This window comes from Podarcis muralis, chromosome 3, assembly GCF_964188315.1.
Source record: "Podarcis muralis chromosome 3, rPodMur119.hap1.1, whole genome shotgun sequence".
In the NCBI taxonomy this organism is placed as follows: domain Eukaryota; kingdom Metazoa; phylum Chordata; class Lepidosauria; order Squamata; family Lacertidae; genus Podarcis; species Podarcis muralis.
In genome coordinates this window covers 34,331,760-34,356,206 of record NC_135657.1, presented here as the reverse complement: position 1 = coordinate 34,356,206, position 24,447 = coordinate 34,331,760, and the positions used below count along the sequence as shown (strand labels likewise).

General features: G+C 46.3%; 1 protein-coding gene and 1 long non-coding RNA gene across 2 annotated transcripts in view; one reads left to right on the top strand and one right to left on the bottom strand.

Moving 5' to 3' along the window:
• Positions 1–24,447, bottom strand: part of LOC144327229 (uncharacterized) — a 30,461-nt gene that overhangs the window by 3,399 nt on the left and 2,615 nt on the right. The window lies entirely within an intron of this gene.
• The window catches only part of FOSL2 (FOS like 2, AP-1 transcription factor subunit), a 28,193-nt gene continuing 27,768 nt past the window's right edge, over positions 24,023–24,447 (top strand). Inside the window, exon 1 of the mRNA XM_077925636.1 lies at positions 24,023–24,277. The gene's annotated coding sequence lies outside the window, so the exon portion shown is untranslated. The remainder of the gene's footprint in view (positions 24,278–24,447) is intronic.

Here is a 24,447-nt window from a genome sequence, read left to right as displayed (position 1 = left end):
TTGGAGTTGGCACCTTGCATTTCCAGTTTACATGACATTTGCAAGATGAATGGTGAGATTCTAGGCAAATCTATAACCTGTGGGTCTGGGTAGTGTCTCGCCAGCGGCAGCATAAATCTGAAACTCTTCGACCGCAGCCAGAATGAGTGAGAGCGCCTATGTAACTTGAGAACCAAATTGCAGAGCATGAGAACAAGTGCATATACCTGTGTATTACAAATCCAAGTAACGGTACAGGTGTAGGAATGGGATTGAGGGCATCTGAGGCACCTGAGGTCCAGCTTTTCTGATCTCCTCAGATTGCTCCACAGGGCCAGGTTTAGAGGCAGGAAAGCTGGGAGACTGCCTGGGTTTTAAGAGCTGGGATATGCCAGTCACAAGCCAGCCATCCACTCAACACCTGGGGGGGGGGGGAGTACCAACTTCACTTGTAGAGTTGGCTCTAGAGTGCCAATGCAGGGATGTGGCCTTCCAGATATGGTTGGACTTCAACACCCTTAATGGCTGACCATTGGCCAGGCTGGCTGGGGCTGGTGGGAATTGGAGTCCAACAACAACTGGAGCCATTGGTTCCCCAGCCTCATGCTAACTTTCCCTTTACATTCATGGGAAGGGGGTGCAGTCTTGGCTACTGCATGCCACCCAAGGAATCTATATCACGAGGCAATGAGTAAATATAAATAGTACATAATAGCCACAGAAGAATTTTGGAGTGCAAAAGATGGAAATATTGAGCTACAATACCAAGAAACATGGCACTTCTGTCTAAAGCACAAGTGGAGCATGCTGATTTTAAGGATCCTTTTCATTTTGCTGCTACCTTACAATACCTTCATTGTATTAAATCCTACAGTCTCCTCTCTCCAGGTGCCTTTGTAAATGGATTTCTCAGCTATGAATCAATATAATTTGCCAGAAGAGATAAGTTTTGTTTACTGGCAACCGTCCTCTGGGTCTATGTGTCAAATTCTCCTGTCAACTAGGAATCAGAAAAAAATGTTGTTTTTTGTTTTAAAAAAAATCAACTCACCTTTGATGCCCAACTAAAAATTCTAAATTGTTACAGAATGAATTTTCAAACGTTGCAGGGGTAGGAAGTTGTCATAGAAGCATAGAGCTGGAAGTTTATGGCTCCTGGAACTTTGTTTTGCCAGGTGTAAGCAGTGCTGTGGTTAGGTAATTTCAGAGACTAGATACTAAAGGTATTTGGGGGGGGGGGAGCAGAGGTGGGCTGTATAGATGCTAATGTGCATTACTTCCCCTTCTGCTAGGAGGAGCCATTGACTTCTGTCCCAAGGTCTTGTTCTGATGGCACCTCTGGTTTTAAGAGGTCTCTGGGTGCTTTCAGGCTGCAGGGTTGGTCCAGAGGCTCTGTCGAACCATTAGATGTAACTGAATACAGGAAAGGCTGCAACTTGAGTCAGGTTGTGCAATTCTGCAAACCAGCTGAGCAGGGACCATGTTGTCCCTGTGAGTACAGTACCTAGCCTGCAACAGGGGCAAAACAAAATTAAGTAATAGGAGGAGGAATGGGTCAGCCAGAGGCAACAGAGTTGGGATAGCACTGCCTGTAGCTGATCTAGTTACACTGTGCCATTTGGCTGGAAACTTTCTGCTCTGTTACCAAATGTCCTTGGCAGACGTTGCATTCACATTACCCATTTGCGGCCAGCGCCACCGGGACGTAAGTAGCTTGGGCGGAGGGTGTGAGAGCATCCCTAGGCAGTGTGAGAACAAATTTGCAGAAAATGTGGGAGCCTCCTTCAGCGAGGCATGGATTCTTTCTGATTTCCCAAAGGCAAGGCTGGTGTTCAAGGAGCCCAAAGTTCAGACTTTAGGATGGTGGACATGCCATGTGACTTCCCCCAAAGAATCCTGGGAACTGTAGCTTAAGGGTGATGGGAATTGTGGTTCTGTGGGGGTAAACTACAATGCCCATGATTCTTTGGGGGACGCAGCCCATGAAAGGACATCCTGTTAGCTCCTTGCCACGAGGTTTTCCCTGCACTTGGTAAATTGCCATATGCATTCATCCAATCATTCTTTTTCACAGGGGCAAAGTGTGAAACAAACCACAAACAAACCACAACCCGCCCCGCCCCCCCATGCCTTGCTTTTAGAAGAGAAATACAAGAGCAAAAGCCAGGAATGATGAGTTCAAGAATCATATAAATAGGACGATGAAGTGCAACCAGAATGTTTCTAACTAACTGCTGGTATTATCCATGGAGGTGGCAATGCCTGAGAAAGTAAGTGAGTGTGGACTAAGCTAAGGTATTATTATCTATGCTTCTTGTGTGGGCTTTAAGATCTATGCACATGAAGTGTAATTAGGCTTGCCTCTGGCCACTTTTGAACCTGTCCAGCTTTGTCTCTTCGAGATTATTGCACATTTACTTCATCCTTGATTCCCATCAGAAAAAAACCAAATGTGTACGAGCTGTTACTTTCAGCCCCAAATCTGGTTTTCCTTGATGCAGAATGTTTGTTTTCATTTGGGAAGAATGCACCAACGTCTGCCTAGAAAGGCTACTACAAATGTATAAAATGTGATATGAGAGAAAGGATCAAGCAGCCTACATGTGCAGTCACAATCCATTCCATGTAGTGTATCCATATAATACCCCTAGTGTGTGCTGCTAGCTGCTCAGTATTTGTAGCTGAAAATACATGCTTTGCTACATGTGAACACTGAAATGTTACTGGTCCGCCCCAGAGATTTTGGATGGTTCTGTTAAAAAAAGAAATAGTAATGTATGAAGTGAAGCAACATTGATTAGGGATGCAACATGGCATCACAGTTTCTATTCCAACCTGCATCCACCACAATCAGCACTGTTTCTGCTGCAGTTCAGGATCCACCAAATGCTAAGTTATTTGTGTCGCTGCCTGCTATTTAACATGTGTTATGGCAACTGCATAACTTATGCAACAATTTGCATGGTTTACATCCATTTCAATGTAAAAGAAATGTCAAAATAATGTTTAAAAAGTTATAACAGTGGTACCTCGGGTTACAGATGCTTCAGGTTACAGATGCTTCAGGTTACAGACTCCGCCAAACCAGAGTTAGTACCTCGGGTTAAGAACTTTGCTTCAGGATGAGAATAGAAATCGTGCTCCGGCGGTGTGGCGGCAGCAGGAGGCCCCATCAGCTAAAGTGGTGCTTCAGGTTAAGAACAGTTTCAGGTTAAGAACGGACCTCCGGAATGAATTAAGTACTTAACCTGAGGTACTACTGTAACTGCATATCACTTGCAGATTTAGAAGAAAACAACAATGTGAACTAATACAAATCATATTCACATGACCAGTTTCCATTCCTGACCAATGACAATTTCCACTTCCCTTTCCATCTTCATCAGAATTCTCTTGGCAATCTCCAGCCTTGAGAAGGAACTCACACTGCTGCATAAAAAGATTCCCTTGTCCCATATATACCCACCTAGTCCTTGAGATCCTCAGTGGAGGACCTTTTCCAAGTTCCTCTGCCTTCTGATGTGATGTGGATGGTTATTATGGACAGGGCCTTTTCATTGATGGCACCCCAATTATTCAATGCCCTCCCCAGAGAAATTTGGCTGCTGCCTATACTTGGTTGCTGTCTTTTAGGCTCCAGCTGAAGACCTTCTTGTTCTCCCAGGCCTTTTAGTTGCAATGGGCGAAAGTTCGTAGGTCCACAATAAAGCATATACTCAAGTTCTCGGGCTCAGTCCCCAACATCTCCAGGTAGCATTGGAATAGGTACCCCTGCCCGTACGGGCCAGTCTTGCCAGACTCTAGGGTTGTGCGCCCATCTCACTCAAGAGGCCGGGGGCCAGCGCTGTCCGGAGACACTTCCGGGTCACGTGGCCAGCGTGACATCGCTGCTCTGGCGAGCCAGAGCCGCACACGGAAACGCCGTTTACCTTCCCGCTTGTAAGCAGTCCCTATTTATCTACTTGCACCCGGGGGTGCTTTCGAACTGCTAGGTTGGCAGGCGCTGGGACCGAACGACGGGAGCGCACCCCGCCGCGGGGATTCGAACCGCCGACCTTTCGATCTGCAAGCCCTAGGCGCTGAGGCTTTTACCCACAGCGCCACCCGCGTCCAGCATTGGAATAAAGTCTGGCAAAAAAACCTGGAGAGGGGCTGCCAGTCATTGTTGACAATACTGTGTTAGAAACATGTGTTAGAAAAGTAGAAATAATTCAGCCCTTTAGCCATCCTGATTGGAAATATAAAATGGTAATGAAAGCATAGTGGTTAAAGAGAACCATCTTGTTCAGTGCTTAGAGAACTGAAGTAGGGCCAAAGAGATCCAGGTTCAAATCTCTGTTCAACTGGACCTTGGACCAATCCGTATAGCTCAGCCTAATATACCTCTCTGTGTTGCTGGAGAAAGGGGTGCAGAGAATCATGGGTGCCACTTCGAGCAGTTTGGAGAAAACCCAGGATATCTGTGTAACAGATTAGCACTCAAGAAGTACTAATCCACGCAAAAAAACAACCAAGAGTTTTGTGGCATCTTTAAGACAAACAAATTTATTACGGCATAAGCTTGACATTCTTTGCAACAAAAGGCGAGCACAGCTTCTCTTCTGAGCAATTCCTGTTAAGTGATCTTGACTCTGCATGCTGAGAAGTCTGGCAGTAGAGTAAGCATCTTTCAACTCTTTAGAAAGTTTAATCGGTGAGCTTTCTGCCTGTCCCAAGGCTTCTCGCTTAGAATGACTCCCAGCAGCAACAGACAGCGGCAATCAATTAATAGCTTGAAGCCACTGCCTGAAATATTGAGCTTTGTGCGGAAGAGATCTGCATGCGCCATCGGGCTCTCTTTTCACATTATCCTCTGGCAGGAGCTCCCAGCATGGTTCACTAGTGGGATCTGACAAAGGGCAGCAGCAGCAGCAGCAGCAGCAGCAGCAATGCCTTTTCTGCTCCAGGTTTTAGTATGGTTATTGACTGAGCCAAACAAGCAGGTCATGCAAGGAGCCACTGCCAAGGAATAGACAAAAACAATTGCATGCACACTTGCTCTTTGCGGGTGAACAGGCTGTGGCTAATAGCCACACTGACATGTGGGAGGAAGTTAGCAAACATTTCTTGGGCTCCTGCTGCACAACCCAATATCACCAGTGGGGAAGATAATCAAGTTTGGTGCTGGTGGTTTTTAATTGGTTCACATTCGGAAGAGTAAACCTTGAGTTATCTGAAAAACAATCACTGGGGAAAGAGGAGGAGCTCAGTGGTTTTGCATGCAAAAAGCCCCAGGTTCAACTGCTGGTGTCTGCAAATGGGGCTAGGAAGGCCTCCTGACTGAAAACCCTGGGGAGGTGCTGCCAGTTAGTGCAGACAATACTGACCTAAATGTCTCCCAGCCTAGCCTACCTCACAGGGTTGCTGTGAGGATAAAATGGGAAGAGGGCGAATCGTGTACCTTGAGCTCCTTGGAGAAGATGGGGTTAAAATGAAATGAAACTAATAAAATGCCATTGCTGAAAAAGCATCTTTATATTTACCTGGGGAGGGTTTTTAAAAATATGACAGGGGCGGGGAAAGCTAACTATTAGGCTTACACTGTAAGGATAAAAGGACCGCCCCTCCCCATATAAACCATCCTAGGCTCTGTGATCGTCATCTGAGGCCCTTCTTCGTGTGCGTCCTCCATGTGAGGTCCGGAAGGTGGCAACACAAGAACCGGCCTTCTCTGCTATGGCTCCCCGTTTCAGGAATGCTCTCCCCAGGGAGGTTTGCCTGGCGCCTTCATTATATACCTTTAGGCACCAGAAGAAAACGTTCCTCTTCAATCAGGCCTTTAGCTGATTTGTATTCTACAGCATTTTACATGTGCCCGTGGGAAGGGGGCCGGGTATTGGTGTGCATGTTTTGTTTTTAATTATTTACTTGGTTTTTATCCTGTGTTTTATTCTGTGAACCGCCCTGAGATGTTATAATGAAGGACGGTATATAAATCCAATAAATAAATGAAATAAAAGACGAGCCTCAGCCCAAAGACCCATCTGGCAAAGCAGGCAGTGGGTGGGTGGGAATGAACCCTTTCATTTCCTGTTGTGGTCTCCTGAGGTAAGTGCCTTCTCTGAAGATGGTATTTGCTTTGGGAGGAAATCCCTCAGTAATGCCACTGCCTTGCTCTGATAACCCATGTTTGAAGAGTGCTGTAAGATAGCTTCTAAGCAAACAAAGGTTTAAAAACACAGGGCCCTGCCCTGCTTTGCACATGGTCCCACTGTGAATCATCGCTCAAGATGAAGGGCAGCTACTAGGCCCCACAATAAGCTGAGTGAAGCAGCTGATTTTGCGCATTGTTTCTTTTTGAATGCATTATTATTGGGGGGTTTTACCACTAGGAGGAGAGAGGTGACTGTGTTCTACTCACAACGCCACAACAACATGGCTGAGTACTCTGCCCCTTGGTAAAGGACCCCTGGGTGGTTAGTCCAGTCAAAGGCAACTATGGGGTGCGGCGCTCATCTCGCTTTTCAGGCTGAGGGAGCTGGCATTTGTCCACAGACAGCTTTCTGGGTCATGTGGCCAGCATGACTAAACCACTTCTGTGATAAGTGCCAGAGTGCATAGAAACGCCATTTACCTTTCTGCCGCAGCGGTACCTATTTATCTACCTGCACTGGTATGCTTTTGAACTGCAAGGTTGGCAAAAGCCGGGACAGAGCAATGGGAGCTCACCCTGCTGCATGGATTCGAACCGCCAACCTTCCGATCGGCAAACCCAAGAGGCTCAGTGGTTTAGACCACAGCGCCACCCGCGTCCTTCTGCCTCTTGACCGGGTGGTGACAACAGGCACCATTTGCTGCTCCACCTGAGGCACTGAAATGTCTTGGGCTGACAGCTATGCATCTTACACAGTGACAACAAACATGGCTGCTATGTGTACAGTTAGGAGAAGGGCCATATAGCTAGGTGGTGAAGCATTCTCAGTACGGCCAGGTAGCGCTAGGAAACATACCCTCTCTGATATCCAGGATAGCCCCTGCAAGTCGGTATAGGCCAGCATTTCTCAAACTTGGGTCTCCAGCTATTGTTGGACTAACTCCCATCATCCTTGACCACTGGTCCTGCTAGCTAGCGATGATGGGAGTTGTAGTCCAACAACAGCATGGTCAGACTTGGTACGAGGCAGCTTCCAATGGTCTTTGGGGTTTCTTACAGCAGCATGGACAACAAACTTGTGTGTTCAGACACAACTTTAGACAGCTATAGACGTCAGCCCGGGAACCCAGACTGGGTCAGCCAATTCTGAGCAGAGTGTACCTAGTTGTTTAAAGATTCATATACATGCACCTACGTTCTCCACATTGCTGCAGGATACAACAGTGTGCATACAGCCACTGTATTCATAATGTGTGTAGCTCACCCTGCTTCTGACAGCTTCTCTCCCCCTGCCCCCCCCCCCAATGCTGACTAGAGTCTGCCTACAAGTCAGGAGCAGGTCATCTGACTTGCTCACCACAAGCAGAATCTGCAGCTTTTGTACCAACATGCAACCTCAAGCCATATTTAGACAGTTGGCAGTGGTGGAAAAAAAATGTCAACTTCTGTTCTTGGAGAACAAGTCAGACAACTAGTTTGCCATAAAGCAGGCAAGCAACCATGTGTTTCAGTACTAAGAGATGTTGGCATCATTTCTGGTCCAGTTGAAAGGGCTGCTCCTTTGGTCAGAGCAAGAATATCTCCCTCCCCCCCCCCCCCCGTATAGGGTTTCTGTACCTTTAACAGGTGTGTCACAGGCAAACATGTTGGTTTATCATTTCACTCTTACTTTTCAGGAAATCTGAACAAAAGAGAACAGGTCTCATTTTTTTTATTGCAATACCCCAAATTATCCCTAAATAGCAGCACAAAGTTCTCACCCTGAAGGTTTATACTTATTAAACTAGAATACGGGGTTTGCACAAGTACTTACATGAATATATATATATATATATATATATATATATATATAGCATGATGCTTTTAATTTTGTTCCTTCCCTCCTGCTCATTTCCAGATAAAAGTCAATATTTGCTACTGAAGCGTCCAATATTATTTCCCACCTACAGAAGGAAAGTTTTATTGCAATACAACCTTCATAGATTTGTCTAATTCTTGGGTCATTTGGGATGATCCAGTGCGTTAAAATAGTCTTAGTGAGTCGAGGGCAAAATCGGCCAACTTGAATGGCTTTAAGAGAGGATTGGACAAATTCATGGAGGATAAACCTATCAGTGCCTACAAGTCATGATGACTATGCTCTGCCTCTACAGTTGATGGCAGAAATGCTTCTGAAGACCAGTTGTTGGAAACCACGAGAGGGGAGAGGGCTCTTATTCTGCTCCCTGATTTCCCACAGGCCACTGGTTGGCCACTGTGAGAACTGGATGCTGGACTAGATAGGCCACTGACATGATCCAGCAGGCTATTTTTATGTCATCACATTGTTAAGTTGGAGGCAAGTGAAGACAACATGAGGGCCTGTTGATACCATCTGCCCTGTGGGAAGAAACATCTCGTGCTGGCTTGGTGGAGCTAGTTGTTTTGTTTAGTGTGCATGTGGCTCTTCTTGTGTTTCATAAATGTTGTGAGTCGAAAAGTGGGATATAAATCTACAGAATAAATAATAGTGGCTAGAGAAAATGGTTCGTTGTTAACTCTCCCTCATTTCTAAGGTCCCATACGTTTCAGGCAATGCCGTGGTACCTCAGCTTAAGAACTTAATTCGTTCTGGAGGTCCATTCTTAACCTGAAACTGTTCTTAACCTGAGGTACCACTTTAGCTAATGGGGCCTCCTGCTGCTGCCACGCCGCCATCGCATGATTTCTATTCTCATCCTGAAGCAAAGTTCTTAACCCGAGGTACTATTTCTGGGTTAGCGGAGTCTGTAACCTGAAGCATCTGTAACCCAAGGTATTATGCCACTTTAAACAGTCATGGCTTCTGCCAAAGAATCCTGGGAACTGCAGTTTGCTAAGGGTGCTGAGAGTTATTAGGAGGCGCTGTGCGTTAAACCACAGAGCCTAGAACTTGCCGATCAGAAGGTTGGCGGTTCGAATCCCCACAACGGGGTGAGCTCCCGTTGCTCGGTCCCTGCTCCTGTCAACCTAGCAGTTTGAAAGCACGTCAAAGTGCAAGTAGACAAATAGGTACCGCTACTGCGGGAAGGTAAACGGCGTTTCTGTGCACTGCTCTGGTTCACCAGAAGCGGCTTAGTCATGCTGGCCACATGACCCGGAAGCTGTACGCTGGCTCCCTCGGCCAATAAAGCGAGATGAGGGCCGCAACCCCAGAGTCGGTCACGACTGGACCTTATGATCAGAGGTCCCTTTACCTTTATTCCCCTCACAAACCAAAAATTTCCAGGAGTTTTTGCTCTAACATACCAGGAATAGAGAAGCAGAGTCCCTGTAAGACTATCAAATCCAGCGTCTAAATTTCCCTAACTTGCACCACTCAAAGGCTCCTTGTTTATGCTTTCACATCTCATCATTTCTTAGTCCAACCTGTTTGCTTGGCGATAACTTTGCTCATTTGGGCATAGCCATCCCAGGACGCTGATGATCAGCCAGCCTCAGCTGAAGAGAAGACATATGCTCTAATTCTAACACACATTAGGACTTGCTTTGTCTGCCACCGTCTCCACCTGTTCATATATTTACGAGGGAAATGTTAATTGCCGAACCCTTGGTGTAAATATAACAACGGATTCCACCCCAATAGCTGCAACTTCTTGCTTGTCATATGAAATTGCACAAATGGCATCGCAGAAGTGTTGCCATATGTCCACCAGCAGTGCGGAGTCCACCAAGTTCGTGCAAATATTATGTGAATTATATTTGGAGTACGTAAATAAGCTGTGCAAATTAGGTACGGCCCTCTGGCTCACAATATGTTTTCAACAAGTCTTTCTGTGTGCTGAACTAATTGGTTGCTTCTGATGCTACCTTTGCAGCGGTTCCATGTTAAGGCAGTAAGGCCAGGGTTCTTGCATATTTTTAACTCCTTTAAAAAAGGGGGGAAGATTTTCATGTTTCTGAAAAACAAATCCCGTAAGACCACTGGAGCACTCCATCCCTATTTGCACCCTAAAATATATGCACAAACGAAATTCTATGAAGAAGGGACTTCCTTTTGCCTTTGTGCATTTCAAAATTGCAGCATTGAACGGTAATCTGGTGCTGCCACAACAGCACCATAAAAGTACCATTGCCATAACAGAGGGTTGGAGTGTGGGAGTTTAGCTTCTGCTGCCATTCCTGGCTCTGTTACTTTAGTCAAAAAGAGCCTGACCCACCAATGGCCCGAGGCCCTTGGTTCCTAGGGATGAGTATTAATTAAAGTGAGGGTGTTATTTTAGTTATTTGCTCGGTTCTGCAAAGTGCCACTGAGTCCCTGGAACATGAAGCACCAAAACCTTGCTCATTTGCCTGTCAGTGATCCTCCCTTGCTCTGCAACTTGGTTGGGTCTTAACTTGCTTAATGCTCAGGCAAGACTGGACTTAGCAAGCATGCATGTTATCTCTTGTTTTTTATTTATTTTTTGGGAAACAGATTGTTTTATTGCTCAATGCAAGCAACTCTGGATGTATGTCTAGGGCACTGTAAACCAGGCTTGTTTAAAGTTACTTTGGCCAAGCAGTTTATTGCAGAAGTACTTTATCGCCAACAGATCTCAAATGCTACGTGCTGCTGGTTATTTTCTCATGGGATGAATGTGTGTGTGTGTGTGTGTGTGTGTGTGTGTGTGTGTGTGTGCAGAGGGGTAGGAAGGTCAGGTGGTACCCAGTGTGGAAAATTTCTTGTCCCCCCCCCACATTGTTGGGTTTTTTTTGGGGGGGGTTGGCCTGCAAAAATGGTTTTATGTTATTTCATATTTTCTTACAGAGGAATGTGGATTCTGAGCCTCAGGTAACAAGTAAGCGACTATGGACAGATACTTAAATCTACAGGATGGATTATGTTTTGGCTTGTGTTATTTTAATTATATTTATTGTTTATTTATTTAATAAAATTTATTTTAAAAAACCAAAAACAAAAACAAAAAACCACAGCAGTAAAATCAAGAAAAATTAACAATCCTACTTTAAAACATACAAAATCTAAAATATTAAGATTAAAATTACTTCAACTTCCTAAGCAACTTGGTATGCTTGCCTAAAGAAGAAAGCTTTTAGCAGGTGACTGAAAAGAGTCTAGGAAAGGCACGTGCTTTGTTGAAATTTTAGCCTTCACGACATAGGAAAACGGCCAGGTAAACAGCTATTTTTGTGGAGGAGGGTCCAGATATTATCTGATATGCATGAAATTTCATATGTATCTATACAATCCCTAGTGTAGTAAGAAAAGACCTTTGGAGCAGGCATTTTCAAAAAAAATGTTTTTTTATTAACCGCCCTAGTAGGGCAGTAATTGTTCCTTGATAATTTGTCACCCCCCTCCATGATGGCACCTGGGGTGGCCGCTTAGTGCCAAGAGAGTATTTAAGTGCCAATTGACAGTAGTAGTAGTAACCCGATGGCTCGTCCCAACTGCATGCTTTTCACATGGCAATTTTCTTACATTACTACATTTCCATGTGGAAGAAAAGCACATATTCTATGATACATGATACAGACATGATACCTGTGCAGGAAAACAGTCGTGTTTAAAGGTGCTTCTAGAAAGCATTTTTTTCTGGATCTCAGGCACACTAACTCAGTACACTGGAAGTCTGCAAGCCACACAGCTCCCCACACAAAACCAACCAGATCTCTTGTCTAATGACATAGCAGACATCTCAGGCCATCTATAGATACAACAGTTTTTTCTAGCTTCAAAGCAGAGTCCAACACTGATGGGATTACAGATGTGTGTACCTCATCCCATAAACATGCATTTGATTTTTAAAAAATCTAAATGCAAGACATTACATTTATCTCTGTTGAATTTCATGGCCCAGAGTTCCAGACTGACAGAAACTGTTTTGAATAAAGATTCCGTCTTCTATGGCATTAACCACCCATACCAGCCTCACAACATCTGCAAATCTAAAAAGCATCCCCTCTATGCCCTCATCCAAATCATTTACACCAAAGCTGAAAAGCAAAAAAACATTCCATTTTGCACCTACCCCAGGTTCGTATGAGGCCTCTGTCTATATCTATCTATCTATCTATCTATCTATCTATCTATCTATCTATCTATCTATCTATCACTTGATGCTGAAATAGGCTTCTAAGTAATTTACACATTTAAAAAACAATTACATAAGCATTAAAATACAAAAATCCACCATTAAAACACACAATTATACCACACGCACAATAAAACAACCCAGTAATTGAAACAGGAGATTTGGGTTGAGAGGCAATGGGAAATGCCTATGTAAGCAGGTTCATCTCCCAAAGCCAGCAGAAGGCCTCTCATATTTCAGCAGGGAGGGCATTCCACAGCACCAGTGAAAAGGCCCGCCTCACATCACTGCAAACTGATAGATAAACCTTCGCCCATGGCAAGGCTAACTGTGTTCCATTTATCTAAATGCTCTTACTGGGCAATGCAGGCAAAGTCAAGTAGTCTGGTTCAGAGTGGTTTAGGGCTTCATATGTAAAACAAGAAGACCTTACAACTGACTTGGTGGCTTACAGGCAGCAACTGCAGATTGCTTAGCATGGGTGTGATATGTGCCCAGAAAATGGGACCACCTTCCACCCAGGCTGCAGCTTCTAGAACACCCATAAGGAAAGCCCCACAATGAGTGCATTACTGTAGTCTCAATGTGAGATCACCAGCACATGTATCACAGAGGCTAAACTAACCTTGTCCAGGAAGGGACACAGTTGATGCACCAGCCAAAGCTGGTGGCAGGCACTCTTTTTTTGTGAGGGTTACCTGGACCTCCATAGACAAAGTTCCAAGATCACCCATGAACCATGTACCTGTTCGTTCAGAAGGAGTGCAATCCCATGCAGAACAGGAACAATCCCCAGTTCTCGGACGTGGCCACCAGAATGTCTGTATCTACATAAGCTTCAGCTTATTGGTCCTCATCCTGCCTACAACCACACCCTGGCACTCAATGAACACACACTGGGTACTGCTGTTCAACCAGCTGTGGACCCCACTCTACCTCCGCAACTCTGTGGTGCTCTAAACCAGTATTTCCCAACCTTGGGTCTCCAGCTGCTTTTGGACTACAACTCCCGCCATCCCTAGCTAGCAAGGCCAGTGGTTAGGGATGATGGGAAATGTAGTCTGAAAACAGCTGGAGACCCAAGGTTGGGAAACACTGCTTTAAACCAACTGCTGGAACTGTTTGCCCGACACTTGGTGGCCATCAAGTTGTGATCGGTTTGCAGTGCTGGAAAGCAAATGATGTGTGCCACCCCAGTCCCCAGGATGACCATTCAACAGTTCCACATTCTCCTATTGGGAAGAATTTCATTGCTTTGCCTTGAGTGCCAAAATGCCAGAGGCTAGACCCCTTCTTTAAAAGCCCCGACAAATTCTAAGCGGAATTCTGAAACATCGTTATGCCAGCCCCTATTGAAGTCACCTGGCATAAACACCCCCCCACTCTCTCCAAGGCAGTTTTTCCAGCTCGGTGATTAAACTGACAGCTGAAGACAGGAGATAACCAAAACAAGAAGCGTTTGCAAAGATTACTTTTACCCCAATGCTTCTTCTCATGCACCTCGTAAGCACTGCAGGCCAATTTCTTTTGCATCTTGGACCAATTCTCTTTCCCCCTAGGATAGCTCAAGCACATGCGTCTCTTATCTGTTTAATGTACAGTCCAAAGGGGGAAGAGTCACTGTCTCACTGTGCCTGTTAGAGCACCCCCACCATCCCACTGCCTAAATATAACACAAACTGGCTGCTGAAAATGGTCTATTTTTGTAGTTCTACCAACACCTCCTCTAAAGATAGGCACTGCATGAAAAAGACCAGCTAATTTTGGACCAAGGCACTTTCTTCTTCTTCAGTGGTTTGGAAAACAAAGCATCTGACAGAAGCAGCAGCAGCAGGAGGAGCTTTGTTTATGAACGCCTGGCTCCTCAGGTGTTAAAAAGTTTTGGGCTTTTATGCTATTTCTTACCAGCCTTCCCCAAACGAGCTTGGTTGCTTTCTTTGGCGATCACCAGAAATAGAAACAAACAGGCAAAAGACCTTGCTTTCTTCCACTCACAGAGAAAGAGTACATCTGAAGAGGACAGCCTAATGGGATTTGATCATTGGAATTTAAGCTTCTCTCAATTTGCACAGCAGTTAAAGGAGATGTGCAAAGTGCTAGTTGGATTCTCTAGGGGAAGTCTAAGAAACATACACATCCCATCTTAATAGGCCTTTTTAATAGTCTCTAAAGTAGCAGCGCTGCTGCATTTCCACTTGTTATTTTCCCAAATTTATTTTTCTTCCCTCCTGGGTAAATACATTTTATTTTATTTTTACCCTAGAATGCTGTTTTTCCCCCCAAGATGATGCTTGCTTTCTGCAGTTTTTATGAGAACTTGTATTTAAGAAATTGTTGGTTGTTGTTTTTAATTAATCATTTGCTGCACTTTATTTAGGCTTGATTCTCAACTGGCATGCTTTCAAGAGTTTATTATTAACAACTAACATGGAGGCTCTAAGTAATAACCATAAGAGGGAAGAACCCCACGTCACCCTCATTTTAGATTGCAATCTTAGCCAAACTTCCTGCAAGTCAATTCAATTGAACTCAATAGGATGTTCAATGGAACAGGCATGCATCTGTTAAGAGATGGGGACTATTGAGATCAAGCAGATGCCTTCACTGTACTCTTTTTGGAGCACCTGCTAAAAACATTGTTTAGATAAGCGTCTCTACCCCATCATTCAGCCCGGACACTGAGGTCCTCCTCCAAGGGCCTTCCGCTGGTTTCCTCCCTGCGAGAAGCGGGGTTACAGGGAACCAGGCAGAGGGCCTTCTTGATGGTGGCACCCGCCCTGTGGAACGCCCTCCCATCAGATGTCAAGGAAATAAGCAACTACCTGACTTTTAGAAGGCATCTGAAGGCAGCCCTGTTTAGGGAAGCTTTTAATGTTTGATGTTTTCTCGTGTTTTTAATATTCTGTTGGGAGATGCCCAGAGTGGCTGGGGAAACCCAGCCAGATGGGCAGGGTGTAAATAAATTATTATCCAGACCCTTAGAAAGTTGAGGTAATTCTAATGTTTTAGTTTTCTAACTTTTGTATGTTTTACATTATGTTTGTGATTCCGCCCTCCCTTCTATTTTACTGTTTTATTTTTGGTAAACTTCTTTGAGGTTGTGTGTGTGTTTTTACAATCAAGTAGCATACAAATGTTATGAAAGAAAGATTAACTGAAGTCAAGTATGTATCCCCATGCTACTGCATTCATGCTAAGCTGTTAAAAGGTTCAAAAGCACCTGATTGCTTAGAACTTTTTAGGAAAATATTTCTCCCCTGCAGAATCCATGTACTCAACGCACCATGTCACATGCAGGAAACTGTGGGATTTAGTCACATCTAAAGTTAAGGGGGGGGGTCACAAGTGTTTCTATATTTGTTATCCAAGCTGCGAAGGGAAATGCTGATTTTTAGGTTCCTATTCAGACACACCACATGCTGCAGTGACCTGTACTTGCCGACTCCTAACAAATCGCCGGTGTCTGTTGAGAGGAATGCTGTTAATTGTTACTGCGAAAGAGAGTTTATTAAAATACTTAAGATGAGAGATGTGTAATTAACGCAGCTTTGTGCTCTAATGGGTCCCTTTGCTCAGAGCTCTTTGAAAAATTAATTAAGTGGCCCTCCACCCTCGTGTGGTGATAAAGACACACCAATCCAGCAGAAGGGTAACCCCGGGCAGGCAAGATTGCCCTGCGAAAAGAGACAGAAATATTGAGTGGGATCCAATTCCCAGCTCCCTGTTCAATCCGCAGGGTAAAATGGGGATTAATTTGATCCACCAGATTCTGAATTTATGGAACCCCACACAAACAGCTTATTACTTGGTTAATTAAATGTACACCCTGATCTATGCTTCTGGCCTGGGTGGTTTACTGGTGGTTATAGTGAAATATAGAATACACCAATAAAACTCTACTTCTTAGCTTTTAAGTGAGACCTGCTCGGATGAATTACCTGTTTGTAAAGCTCAGAAACCTCATCTGCTCTGGAGGTCTGTGGAGGAGGAGGTAGTTTTACATGGAGATGAAGATACGGAAACTCTCCCTGCTCCCCAGGGGTTACTAGAGGGCCACCAATTCTCCATTGTTGTTGGCATCTGTCTGTCTCGGGGAGACAATGGAGTGTGCCTTTGGGGGTGAAGTCAAACTATTGGAAGGCCACTGTGCCTGCTGTGGTTGCAGTGACTGATACAGGAGAAGGATGTTTTGTTGCAGCTGGGGCAGATGAAGGCGTCCAGTTGTGCTGATGCAGATTTCTGTATCATGGTTTTTCTTCTTTCTGCACTCCTCCCAGCATTCGTTCCTCCTCTGGTTACTGCTGTGGATGCATGACCTGTCTCCAGGCACCACAGTCATCTGAAAGGGGTTCTCACATGGCAGGGTTGATGTTGCCAGCCCTCATGTCATCTTTGCAACACAAGAGTTGGCTGGCCAATGGACCTGGTGCCTGAAGCCAGCTCCCCAGCATCCTTGGGGATCCTGTCATTTTCCATTCTGTGGACGTGACCAAGCCAGTGTAGATGCTGCTGAGACAGGAGAACAAACATGCTGAGAATATGATGCAGTGCATGTGTCAGGTGTTGTCGGGGGCTGGACTGAAGAGGAATGGTGCAGGCTGCCCGTCACCAACCTTCCTGAAAAGAGGAGGACAGTATAGATTTACAATGGTGGTTTGCAGGTCATGACTCAGACAGAAGGAGGACACAGCTGGGAGATAATGGAAGGGGAAGCGGGGGAAACATCAGAGCCAGAACAGCTGGCTGACACGTTACCATTAGAAAGCATTCCCGACCTCCCTTTTCCTAGAACCAGGAGGGCTGTGAAAGGGGAAGAGCAGAAAGCGGAAAGGGCCTTACACAGCCACCGTATGAGGGGTGGAGCTGCAGATGACGGAGAGTAAAAGGGGGGGGGGGAGATTACTTGGAGCAATGCCATTAATTAATAGGGACTACTTATTAAACCACTGAGCCTAGGACTTGCCGATCAGAAGGGCAGCGGTTCGAATCCCAGCGATGGGGTGAGCTCCCATTGCTCGGTCCCTGCTCCTGCCAACCTAGCAGTTCGAAAGCCCGTCAAAGTGCAAGTAGATAAACAGGTACTGCTCCGGGGGGAAGGTAAACGGTGTTTCCGTGCACTGCTCTGGTTCGCCAGAAGCGGCTTAGTCATGCTGCCCACATGACCCGGAAGCTGTACGCCGGCTCCCTCGGCCAATAAAGCGAGATGAGCGCCACAACCCCAGAGTCATCCGCAACTGGACCTAATGGTCAGGGGTCCCTTTACCTTTACATTCCTTTCTCTCTGTAAATCCGGAATACAGTGGTACCTCGCAAGACGAATGCCTCGCAAGACGGAAAACTCGCTAGACGAAAGGGGTTTTTTTTGAGCTGCTTCGCAAGACGATTTTCCCTATGGGCTCGCTTCGCAAGACGGAAACGTCTTGCAAGTTTGTTTCCTTTTTCTTAACACCGTTAATACAGTTGCGACTTGACTTCGAGGAGGTTTTTGAAGACTTTGGTGATTTTTGAAGCTTTTCCAAAACTTTTCCGACACCGTGCTGCGCAAGACGAAAAAAATCGCAAGACAACCAAACTCGCGGAACGAATTAATTTTGTCTTGCGAGGCACCACTGTAAATTCCGTAGCAAGGACTCTTCTCGTTACCTGCTTTTTTTTGCCACCACCGGGGGAGGGATAGGATTCCCTGAACCTTGACAGGTGTTGAGGCGTTGCTCCTGGCGGTTCTAAGTTGCCCAAGACTTGCTTCCATAAAGCAACATGCTCAACAGAACAAGCCTGGTAGATCTTCATCTTGGTTTTGGTCATAAGCATCACATTCTCCCACACCCTTTTGGAGCGGTGAGCCATTGCCATAGCTGCCAGTTGCTATTATTTTTTCCTTTCTAGTTTGACAACTGGGGTGGGGGTGGGGGACCAGTTTTGGCTCAGGAGTCTTTCGTTGCTGATCGCTATTCTGTGTGAATTGTCCATGTTCATTTAACACAAGGGAGACCCTATCAGGAAGTCCCTGCTGGCTGGCTGGCTGGCTGACCTAGGCTTAGGAACATAGGAAGCTGCCTTCTACTGAGGGCTCACCCATGCTTGTCCTGCGCCTGGAAAGCACAGGGATAAAGGGGAGATGTTGTAGAGATGCATGATATTGATCAAGGCTTATCCTCCCTCTCTCATGTTACTAGAGCATGGACTCAGCCGATGAATGGTGGGCGATTAAGGAGAGGCAAAAGGGCACACTCCCTCATTAAATGATGGCATCTGCTGCCACAGGGTTTAGCGATGGACACCAACTTGGACAGCTTTATATAAAAGGGGTAAGACAAATTAATGGAAAGTAGTCACCACACAGCTGCTAGTTGCAGTGGCAGAGCATACGCTCCCGCTGCCCGGGTTGGGTATGGCGCTGCCCAGCCGAGGAGAGGGGTGGCAACTGCAATTCTCCTTTTCTCCGCCTCCTGGGTCAGACCTGACCCAGAAGTGGAGCTGTGGCTGGGCGCAAGGCAGCTCCCTTGCCCACCGGAGCCAGACTCCAATAAAGGAGACTGGGAGGGGGGCAGCTGGTCGCACCCCCTCTCAAAAAGGCACCCAAGGTCATGGCCCCCCAGCACCCTCCACGCAACACCCCTGGCTAGTCGCAAAGGCTGTATGCTGCCTTGAGCATGAGAAGTACGCCCCTGAAAGCCAGTCACTGGGAAACTGAGCACTGTTCCACAGCATTTGATATTTTCATTTATATACATTCATTCGAAATAAGATGGGTTTATGAAGCATTCTTTATCCACCCACCACGGTGACAAAGAATTCTACAAAACAGTAGTCAATATCTGGAATTACTGTTCAGCGTTGGACATCATTATTGAATACACAAAGCTTCACAGCTTGTCTTCCAACGTACAAAGTTTGGTACCTCGCTTCATTTAAAGATTGTCAGAGACTTTGATACTAAAGATTTCATTCTGAACTTTTTATGATTTGAAGGAATTCTATAAAGATTGTCTATTACGTATGCATATGGTCATTGTGTTGCCTAGACATTGTTGAAGTCACTGGGAAACAGCACAGGGAGAGGGTTATTTCTCTTATGCTCTGCTTGTGGGCTTCCCATAGGCATTTGGGTTGTCTCTGTGGGATCTAGCAGGGCTATTCCTACATTCTAAGGCTGGTTTAACCATAATAATAAAGTTATTACTTAAACCCTGCCCATCTGACTGGGTTGCCCCAGACACTCTAGGCAGCTTCCAACCAAAAGGCTTTTCCGGAGACGATGGGCGCTCCCTCCTGACATGGTTTTCAGCTTGGCTAGGCAAACCATTGCAGTAACCATTTCTATTTTTAAAATCGTACCTCTCTGCCGCTTTAGTTTTTTATGCTGTTTTAGTGGTTTGTTTGCTTTGTAAATGGCTAACTTGCTCTTCTTCTCACTGATTTTGTTAGCTGCCACCATGAGCTTGTTGTGGACAGGCAGGACGTAAACGTTTTAGTGAGGAGAATGGAAACGGAATCTCAAGGGTTGTTTTCAACTGAGTCCTCTTCAAGAGCCGACCAACTGAAATGAACGAATCTAAGTGAGTCGTGTCCATTTACTTCAATGGATCTACTCTTGAGTAGATACTCTAAGTAAAGACATACATGCATAAGGAAAGACACATATGCATAGAATTGCCACTAAGCTGTCTGGAGCACAGAGCAGTTGGCCCAGAATCAGCGTCTTGAATGGCAGGAACCCGAGTGTTTTTCTCAAGAGGACAAAACTGAGCTGTCAGCCCAAAAGACAGCAGTTCTAGTTGGCTGGAGGCAAGAGTTTCCCCTCCCTCTTGAGGCTAGGAAAGGTACAGTTGTGCTCAAGAGCCACAAGCAACCACCTTCTAAGTAAATATTTGTAGGTCTGGGCTAGCCAAGGGGAACAGAACAGGAAGCCCCAAACAGTTTTAAGGCATTAGCCGCACATAGGAAGCTGACTCATACAGTGTCTATCTAGTTCAGTATTGTCTACACTAATTGGCAGCGACTTGCCGAGATTTTAGACAGCAGCCTTTTATAGCCCTGCCTGGAGATATCAGCGACGGAACCTGCAACCTCCCACAGGCAAAAAAACATACTGTGCCAAGAGTATGCCTCTAATCTGATAGTTGCCCTTAAAATAGGAAATAGGAAGTTGCTCTATACTGGGTCCAACTGCTGATCCAGTCTAAGCTCAGTACTGTTTGCACTATCTGGCAAGTGGCTCTCCAGAATTTCAGACAGGTCCAGACGATCTGGATGGAGATGCTGTTGACTGAAGCTGGGACCATCTGCCTGCAAACCTCTACCACTGAGCTACACCTCTTTAATAATAATAATAATAATATCTTTATTGTCATTGCCCCCTCTCGGGGACAACGAAATTACTTTACCCATAAGATTTTCACAATGAGAAAACTGGACCAATCCAAATCGAACCCAGACAGTTGTGAGCAGTAGATTACTCCTAAGACTTGTCTGCTATACAGTGGTACCTCGGGTTAAGAACTTAATTCGTTCTGGAGGTCTGTTCTTAACCTGAAACTGTTCTTAACCTGAAGACCACTTTAGCTATTGGGGCCTCCTGCTGCCGCTGCACGATTTCTGTTCTCATCCTGAAGCAAAGTTCTTAACCCAAGGTACTATTTCTGGGTTAGCAGACCTGAAGCGTCTGTAACCCGAGGTACCACTGTACTGAAAAGCTTCTGGTTCAAGAATTCACTGGGTGGCCTTGGGCAAACCACTTTCTCTTGCCTAGAATACGGAGATGTTAAAGACCAGCTCTGCTCTGTCACTAAGGTTAATCAAAAATATTGCCAGTCAAATGCTGCTGATTAAATGATGGACAATAACTACAAACATGTCGTCCTGCAGCTTCCATTACGCCAACAAGTTCCAGGCTCTTGATTTTAAGTCCACATCGCTCGGGCCTCCCTTCCTCAGGACATCTGAGGACATGTTGTCTTTGGGAAGCTAATCATCACCACACTTTGCTCCAAGGCTGTCGATTAATCCTTTGATTCTAGGATCAATTATCACATGTTCATTATCCACAGACTGTTTGCAATAAGTAAAGGTAAAGGTACCCCTGCCCGTACGGGCCAGTCTTGACAGACTCTAGGGTTGTGCGCCCATCTCACTCTATAGGCCGGGGGCCAGCGCTGTCCGGAGACACTTCCGGGTCACGTGGCCAGCGTGACATCGCTGCTCTGGCGAGCCAGAGCCGCACACGGAAACGCCGTTTACCTTCCCGCTAGTAAGCGGTCCCTATCTATCTACTTGCACCCGGGGGTGCTTTCGAACTGCTAGGTTGGCAGGCGCTGGGACCGAACAACGGGAGCGCACCCCGCCGCGGGGATTCGAACCGCCGACCTTTCAATTGGCAAGCCCTAGGCGCTGAGGCTTTTACCCACAGCGCCACCCACGTCCCTCGTTTGCAATAAAGGAGGTATCTAATATACAGCTACAATGGAGTCAGGATAAAGAGCACTTATCCTGGACTCAGCAGTTGTGCTCTGGCAGACAAAACTGCTGCATAAAGTAGGAAGAGAATTCCCTTCCATCTTTTCTTAGGAGGTAATGGTCCATTGATCCATTTACCTCTCAGACATGTCTACTGGCTCAGCAAGTGTTCGGATTGGGAGCCATAAAAGTACTGATGTGGAACAGTATGTCCTTTTCAGAAATGGAGCCTATAACTCCATATATGGAGTCAATAATTAGTGAAGGGTGGAGTCCCTTACAGCATGACCTTTGTCCTGGATATTTCCTGCTCCCTACACTGTTTTCATGATGTTCAGCTTTTATTTGGCTCACTGTGGTGGAGGGATAGGAAGAAGCACCAGCAGAATCTCAGAACCCTCCCATTTTGAGGGTTTTTAAGGTCCTACAAGTCTCGTAGAACCTTAAAAACTAGCAAACTGATTGTGGCAGGTGCTTTCGTGGGCTAGAGCAGGGCTGGTGGGTTCTGTGTCTCTCCAGATGTTTAACTCCACCTTCCACCAGCCTCAGCCAACATGGCCAGTTGCTCAGCTGGAAGGCCACATGTTCCCCATCGTTGCACCACAACCCACCTCATCACAAAGCCACAATAAGAACGTAAGAGCCTTTTGGATCGGGCCAAAGCCCATCTAGTCCATCATCCTGTTCTAACAGCGGCCAATGAGATGTGGGAAGCCCACAAGAATCATGGAATCAGAGAACTGTAGAGTTGGAAGGGACCCCAGGGGTCATCTAGTCCAACCCCCTACAATGCAGGAATCTTAACTAAATCATGCACGACAGCTGACCAACCTCTGCTTAAAAGACCTCCAAGAAAGGAGAGTCCACCACCTTCCAAAGGAGTCTGTTTCACTATCAAACAGCTTTTACTGTCAGAATGTTACTCCTGAGGTTTAGTTGGAATCTCCTTTCTTGCAACTTGAAGCCCTTGGTTCCGAGTCCTACCCTCCAGAGCAGGAGAAAACAAGCGTGCTCCATCCACCATGTGACAGCCCTCCAGATATTAGGTGGCTATCAAATATCCTCAGTCTCCACTTTCCCAAGCTAAGCATACCCAACTCCTTCAACCATCACTCATAAGGTTAGCTTCCCAGACTTGAGTGCAATACAGTGGCACCTCAGGCTAAGTACATAATTCGTTCTGGAGGTCCGTACTTACCCTGAAACTGTTCTTAACCTGAAGCACCACTTTAGGTAATAGGGCCTCCCGCTGCTGCCGTGCCGCCAGAGCACGATTTCTGTTCTCATCCTGAAGCAAAGTTCTTAACCCGAGGTAATATTTTGTGGTTAGTAGAGTCTGTAACCTGAAGCGTATGTAACCTGAGGTACCACTGTAGCGCACTTTGCACCTGCAATTCCAGTAACTGGTATACAGGAGTGTATTGACCCCCACACTGACGGCAGAATATAGCTACCCTGGCTAGTAGCCACTGATAGCCTTATGCCCCATAAATTTATCACAACAACCCCCCCTTTTTTTAAAGGACCACAATATTTTAATTTGTGCGTGTTTGCTGATAATGACCTACATACACTTCTGGAAGCAACTTTATATTATGATAGGCATTCCATTACTGTATTATTGCTGTTGTTGTTGTTGTTAATAGGCATTCCATTGTTGTTGTTGTTATGAAAATGGTCATTTCGACATTCATCTGGTCCTTGGCATCCTGTAAGCCCTAAAGCCTGAGGCTTTCTTTCTCAAGCGTTTCCTTCTAACTCTCCTGAATTGCTGGCCTTTGTTCGAGACGGCTCTTTACCAATGCAAAAAAGAAAAAAAAAAGCCAATTTCCAAACACACAAAACAAACAAGCGCAGCGGGAACAGTTCGCGCCTCACTTCCTGGGGAGCCCTTGTTTCCCCCGCCCCCTCAAAAAAAGGGGGGGTAGGAAAGCTTGGGGCAGACGTAATCTTCGGTGGGAAATTCCAGCGCCCATCCCCTCTTTCCCGCGGCTCCGTCCAGGATTTGCCCCCACTGCATTTCCCGCCCGCAGCCTCCCCTTGCTTGCTCGCCCTTCCTCGCCGCGAACGCAAAGCCTTGCACGGTTGCATCAGCAGCGACCGTCCCAAATTCCATAGTAAAACTCCTTGATCTCTGGGGGTTAGCCAGCAGCCACGTAACTTTACTGGAAGACACCCCAGCCCAGCAGGCAACGCCGCCCGCCCGTGCGTGCAAGCAAAGCAGCAACAGCGGCGGCGGCGGCAGCGGCACAACTCAGCCGCCAAGCGCTCCTCCCACCGGGGAGGCATTCCTGGAAGGGGCGGGCCCGACGGAAGGGAAAGGGGACAGCGTGCGTCTCTCTCCAGCCCGGTGTGGCAGCGGCCTAGCAGCCGCTCAGTGGACAAGACCAAGTCCCAGTGTCGGCTCTTAGCAGGGATCCCAGCAATACGGGCGGATTCCGAACGGATCCCTTCTCAAACGGTTTACGCCGCTCAGGACATTTCTGGCGGCGGCTGCAGTTCCGCAGCTCCGCGCCCACTTTGGCAAAGCGCAGCCATCAGGCGTGGATCGTGTGAGCTCGCCTTCGCAAGCGCCTACGACACGTGTATCGTTCGGTCTGCGTTTCTTTTAAGGTTCTTTGGGCCCGATCCTGTGTGTGCTCACTACTCAGAGGTAAGCCCTCCAGAGTTCATCCGGGCTGCTTCTCAGGCAAGTGAACAGGGCTCTTGCAACCGAACGTATGTTTACTTGGAAGTGAGGCCCACTGAGTCCGATGGGGCTTCTGTAAAAGTCTGAACATGTCGATCTTGAAATAAGCTCCTCCCCGCCCGCGTTTCCACGGG